This window comes from Rattus rattus, chromosome 17, assembly GCF_011064425.1.
Source record: "Rattus rattus isolate New Zealand chromosome 17, Rrattus_CSIRO_v1, whole genome shotgun sequence".
Lineage (NCBI taxonomy): Eukaryota > Metazoa > Chordata > Mammalia > Rodentia > Muridae > Rattus > Rattus rattus.
The window spans coordinates 18,559,091-18,566,177 of record NC_046170.1 but is presented as its reverse complement, the minus strand read 5'-3'; positions in this window follow the sequence as shown (position 1 = coordinate 18,566,177).

The following is a 7,087-nucleotide window of genomic DNA, read 5'->3' as shown; positions in this document are numbered from 1 at the left end:
TCATAAACTTGAAGAATATCTTATGCAAATAAACATTCTGAGAACTAGACTAGAAGTAATTTTTGTTTTGTTATAGCTTTGAGACAGGATTTCACTATGTAGCTGTGGTTGTCTTAGATCTCACTCAAAGGCCACGCTGGCCTAGAATTCACAGAGTTCTGATCACTTTTTCTTCACACATGCTGGGATTAAGGGTGTGTGGAGTTCTTTTGAAGTTTATTCTCAAATTGGCACAATTATTATGGCTACTACTTTCTGTTAGCTAATGTAGTTCAACACCAGTCCATATCTAAAGACTAGGGAAGACTTCATTTGTTGACTGGGGAGACTGAACTGTATCATGGTCACTTTTTATAATCCAGTCCCTGATCTCATGTATATGCAACGAAGATAGATGTTTACAATGTAACGACTGCCTGGAAGTCGTTATACCTTATAAGTAGATTCTATCATTGAATCTTCAAACCATTCCCATACCATGGCTTCTTGCTTCTTTCCTTTGTTTCCTGTCTCCCTATCTGAGTGCTATTCAATTAGCCTGTTCTGGAGTCAGCCTAGCATCTGTTCAAGATGGATCGATGACTGTAAGGTGGTCCTCAGTTAACTTCCTGAATTGAGTTAAGTCACAAGGATGTTCTCAAGCTCAGAAAACTATACACAGCAAATGTGGTAGGGCATGTTGTTAGAAAACGCCTATATATATATATATATATATATATATATATATATATATATATATCCTTGAAATTCACTTTTCTCTTTCAGTTTTATTGTCTTAGAAATGTGAGTGTTTCCTGTCTCCATTTACTCATGGCACTTGACCCATTTTTTTTTAAGTGCCATTCACCTTCCTGCCCGATACTGGACCTCTTCTTTGTTAAACATTACTTTCTGTAAAGGCTGCTTTGCTAATGGCACTAAGTGTGCTCTGACGTAAAGCTTGCATGTTGAGTCTCAGAATGCATCAGCAGGGTTGGTACCTCTTATTTCGATTTCCATGGTCAGTCTAGGATTTCAAATCTATTGACATTCTTAGTTTTTCTCAACAGGTTTTAGAAGAAAATGGAGCAATACAAAGTAGTTGCCAAGAGATGAGAGGTGAAATAGGTTGCACATGAATAAATAGACCTTTGTGCTTTCCAATCTAAGTGTTTTCTTCCTTCCTTTTTACATCCCTTCTTTCTTTATCTTCACTTCTTTATTATTTCCTTCCTTCCTTCCTTCTTTCTTTCTCTTTCTTCTTCCTTCCTTCCTTCCTTCCTTCTTGCATGTTATTTCCTTTCCCTTATATAATCTCTGATCTCTGATTTTCTTCCTCAAGGATTTTAAATTAAAGAAAAGCTCCAGACTCCCCTAAATCCTACTTACTGTTTCTCTAAACACAAATAGGATTTTATGTGAGTCTCAGAGCTGGGTATTTCTGCTTTCACACAACAGCAAGATTTTTTTCTCATCTCCAAGGGCACTTTGCTCACTTTACTCCCTGGTTCCTTCAAGCTTGACATCTAATCCTAGCCTTCATCAAGGGAGAAAGAACTCTATAATTTTCTTTGTGACCTGACTATATGGGATGTAACCGTGTGTTACAACACTCAATGCATAAAGCTGTTGCCTGTGATACAGTCTGACCAGTGAAGAAATATGAAGAAATGGGGTTTGGCTGCCTGTAATGAGAATTTGATGTGACAGGAAATTGAACAGAAGTGTCTTTCTGTGGAAGGTGCTGAGCCTTATAACAATCATTCAGTGGCAGAACTTATTGTTTTTCACATTACTTTTCAACCGCAAATCCTTTTAAAACCTCATAAGACAATTCCTGTCCTTGTATACCCCTCAACACACACACACACACACACACACACACACACACACACACACACACACACACACACACACACACACACACACACACACCAGTTCTGTAACTTTTCCCTATGGCCACATAAAGCAAAAAGATACAGTGACCCGCTTACTTTAGCCTATAAAGATTTGTTTTTTTTTTCTGCCTCTAAGTTAAAGGTCCTATTTTCCTTTTCTGTACAATAAAACTTTTCTTGCAGGAAATTTCATATTTTTTTCTCATATGGGAAAATCTTAAGTAAAAAGTGAGGGGCAGAGAAAGAAAAAATTTAGACATGATACCACAGGCTTGAAATGTACATAGACACGCCTCAAAAAAAGAGATGTTTTTCAAGCCTTCCATAAAATCTTTCTTACAATGTACACATACATGAACATGATAGTCTTTACAGACCTAGAGGAACATGTGTACTATACAAATCTTGAGTTGGTATTTTAACAAATGTTAGAAAGAGACTATTTTTTTTGCTCTACTCATAATTCAACTTAACAAACTTGAACAAGTTGGGTTAAGAAGATGGTCCAGTAGGTAAAGCTCTCACTGGATGAGTGTGAGAACCCAAGTTCAAGTCTTTTTTTTAAAGATTTATTTATTTATTATATATACGTACACTATAGCTGTCTTCAGACACACCAGAAGAGGGCATCAGAACTCATTACAGATGGTTGTGAGCCACCATGTGGTTGCTGGGATTTGAACTCAGGACCTCTGGAAGAGCAGTCAGTGCTCTTAACCACTGAGCCATCTCTCCAGCCCAAGTTCAAGTCTTTTAAAGTCATATGAAACCAGACATTACAACATTTACCCCTGTAATCCTAACACTCCTTTGATGAGATAGTATGTGTTGATAGGAGAGTCTCCAGAAGCTTGTGGACTAGCGAACCTGGTGTAGGTAGGGCAGCCATGAAGGGGCCTGTCATATGCAAACTGGACTAACATCAAAGTTATTCTCTGACTCCCAGTTATATACACTGTGGCATGTGCACACCTGTATACCTCTCCACACACACTTTTTTTTTTAACTTAAAAATACTTGAACACATTATGAACTTGGACAGAATTTCTCCTTCTGTTTTTCCATATAGGTGTTACATCTCCATTGTCAATAATGTCTTAGAAGTTTCCTTTCACATAGCCTCAAATTTTTTTATTCACTATAATTTATTCTCTCATGGCAGGGAATATGTCCAGAATACTGAGTAGGGAATTGTATCATTTTTGTTTGTCATTTTTATACTGAATAGCAAAGAGAGTTCTGGTTTCTCAAACTTTTTATAGATTATCATGTATGTAAAGTAAAGCATTTGGGAAAGTTTTATCTGACCAAACACTTTTGGGGGGAAATTTGTAATGTGGGTCTGTAGGTTTGGCATTTACTCATTGAGTTACTCAAATTTTCCAAAATTATAATCATGATCTTATCAACTATATCAGATTTAACTTTTAAAACACCAAAAGTAACACCTCTAAGTTTTCCAGTGTCGGGAAGCACCAGGTGTAGTTTTAATTTCTTTGTTTTCAGTTATCTACAGACCAACGTTATTAACTGTAAAAATTCTAGGAACAAACAGGTGATAGGTGTAATAATGTCTACTGTATATTGTTTTCCTTGTTGTAATTTCTCATTGTTGCTAATCTCCTGCCAATCATAGGCATGTGTGCAGGACAAGCAACATTCATATGGTTTGTTATGGTAGTGACCCGATGCATATGCTTCAGTTCTTGGCGTATGTCTCTGAGGATGAGGAGGTGGTAATTTTTCTTATGTTCCACAGTCAGGGCTTATGACCTTGTGTCCAAGAATTCTCGTGGCTGTAAAAGAAGGTCACATCAAGGCTGACCCTCTCTGGGGCTCTTCCAGGGTTGAGGATTAAATCTTGACAAATATTTCATTTATGTAATCACAAATAAGAAAGTCTTGCTTGACAAATATATGTTATCAAGTTAGAGAATATTTCTCTTTCCTTCTTGCTGTTTATATGCAATGGCATCATAAGGTGTAAGAAAACGGGTCACTAGGGTGGCTCTAGACAGTGACATGGACTGAATATCTAACTGAATAGAAGTCAGCTCTACTCTTATTGTAGACATCATAATATATCAAATCCATCACTACAAATTAGATATAGCAAATATGCACAGTGTTTCAATGAATACAATAAGGAAGAAGAACTAGCAGAAACATGGGAACATTCTCAACTTTCTGTTCTTATTGACTTTGGTGTGTTCTTGACAGAATGTTCAACATCTGGATGAAGAATTTATTTTAATGCTGGGTCTAGCATTAGTTAATGCTAACTCTCTCCATAATTAATATATGTTTGATTATTGGTTTACCTGAAAATTGCTATAACTGTATAAAATAAACTTATTTTATATATGAAGACTATAAAAGACATGTGGGTGATACGTTAGAATTTAAATCCCAGTGTTGATAAAGACTTGATCATATAATTTCACTATTTGCAAACCTATAATCACATGAAAATACTAAATGTTTCTATGACCAAAACATCTTGGCTATCTCAAGATACTTAAACCCTATGTCTGTGTTAATGAGAGATGGAGGGTAGTCTCATGAATACCAGATTTTGGGTCTTTCTAATTCTGTGAATTGTATTCTCTCATTCTCTACAGAAGATTTGGGTCTTCACAGAAGTCCTTTTAAGAAACTAAGGGAGCTTTCAAGTTCTGTTTTTGATCCTGTATTCATTCAGATCATCACAGCTGAACCTATATTCAGCCCCAACTTTTATCTATTCTTTAGTTTTTTCCCTCTTCAACTTCTTCTTAAAATATCCTGTCAGCAGCTTAGCCTGGAAAGCGGCCAGGCTTTCTCCAGCTCTGTCAGCAGTCACGGACACTTTGGGAGATGCTCACCCTTGCACACATATATTCTAGGCAGTCGTTCTGGAAGCCTCTCTCCAGCTGTGCAGCTGTTTGGTAGTGGAGGTTGCTTGTAGATCAGGGGCACCGAGGACCAGTTTTGTGTTGTATCAGTTTTTATGCAATAGGAAAAAAGAAAAAGTCCTCCCTTTGGCTTTCTGTCTTCTAGTCTTTCCCCTGGGTGTATATAGAAATATTGTCATTTCCAAGGCATCATCTGGGGTGATAAAAACTGCAATTGATATTCTCCTCTACAATTTGTGCACGTCTTTCAGGACCTTTATTTCTCTTCCTGTAACTGCTAAGCTTATCTTTCTGACTCCAAGTGGAAATAAAACTGTCTCAGGTGATATAACACGTTTTCCCAAAATAACACCTCAGTGGGAAATGGCCACATGCATATCTGGCCCTTTGTTTATCAAACTGAACTTGCCTTAGATGGAACTAACTGCCTTTCTTTTTATGTCCAGTGTCTGTCCTTCTGGGTGAGTCTGTTTTGATCCCCTGCATGGGCTTTCTTCAAGTGTACAAGTTTTAGGCTCTTCCTCTATCCCTGTCTCCCATCTCCTTTATACTGACTCAAATACTGAGTTCTTTTTCTTTTCCCCAAATTGTTTTGAACTTCACTTCATTCAAGTGACATGTTCCCTGTCCTCATTTTACAAATAATAATTTCACTGAAATACAGCTTTGATTCCATCTGGAGCGAGGAACCTAGCAGTGAGATGACCTAGTTACAGAGAGATGACCTACAAAGTAAGGACAGAATGTACCTGGACCAAAGACATTTCTAGATCAGATTATTGTGGAACAAGAGAATAGTCTTTGTCCCTCTTGGAAATTACACCTTCATTTACTTATAGATGAATGGACAAAACGTTCCTCTAGCCAGCTGAAGATCTGGGTGCTTATGGTGTCTTTGTTTTTTTAGTTGTGAGGTGGCAGAGTTTCAAGGTTTCTTTTTCTATACTCTATTAGTTTCTTTTCTGGTTCCAGATAAAATATAAAGAACTTAATGAAGAAAGGTGATATTTTTCATTCACAATCAGATGATGTGGTCCTTTGTAGCAGGTGAAGCATGATGAGGAAAGCATGTTGGCGCCAGCTGCAGTATCTGTGACAGCAAGCGTGCGAGGCACCGGGTTGTGTCACATCCTGACAGGAAGTGCAGAGAGGATGCTGGCTCTTCACTCGCTTCCTCCACTTCGTTCTTTTCACCTTGATTATGACTGTAGTGTGTGGTGTGGATACACCACACTACAGCCAGGGAAAAGAGGGCTCTTCCACATCAGTCAAAATTCCCCACAAACACCTTCACAAGAGTACTTGAAAACTGATCTTGGTGACTACAAATCCTGTCAAACTGACAATCAAATTTTACTAATATCAAGCTAGAGAGCCAGTGGCTGAGTGGACAAGAGTGGACACCTGCTCCTGAAGAGGACCCAAGTTCAATTCTGAGCACCCGTGTCAAATGGCTCATAATTGTTTGTGACTCTCGTTCTAGGGGATCTGATGCCCTCTTTTGGTTCCATGGCACCTGTACTCATATTTGTACATACCTCAACCCCATTCCAGGCATATACACATAATCAAAATTTTAAAAAAAATCTTAAAGATTAGCCATCAAATTCATCCAACAATTTAGAGAGTGAGGACAGCCCATTTTACACTAACATCTTTATAAACTCATTAGCCACCAAAAGCTAAATACTTTTCTTTGTTGCTGAACAAGAAATGTGTGTGGTGTATAAGTGTGTGGACATACTAACACACACGTGCTGCTTGTACACAGAACATGGGAACACTTTGAGGTTTTATTCCATCAGCCTTAAAATCCTTACCCAACTAAAGTTGGCTTTGGAGTCTATATAAATGAGCTATAAAATGCCAATTTATAGCTGTTCAGTGTCTAATAAATATAGAAACAGACTGCATTGTTCTTAGACTTTGCAGTCTGCCCCTCAGAGCATCTTCGGGTGAAGCCCTCCTGTTTAACCCATAGCTGCTGTCTTTACAAGGGTGCTTGTACCTAGGCTGCTGAGGTAGTTCCCTAAGCATGAGTTCCTAGCCCTGTTCCCCCTCACAGTGTTCTGGAGCATGCTGGGGAATTCCTGTCAACCACACTGTAAGGATGTAGGCATCACCTGCAGACTGAACTCCTCACCGATTCTCCACCTAACTTCTTTAACTTGAGATGGAGCCATTATGTTGTCTGATATTTGGATCCTGAATGGATTTTACCTCGAATCATATTCTCTGCTGAGATGTTCGATTCCCCAGTGCTTCCATAGTGATATGTCTTGGCTAGGGTTATTCAAAGCATACCCACCTATAACA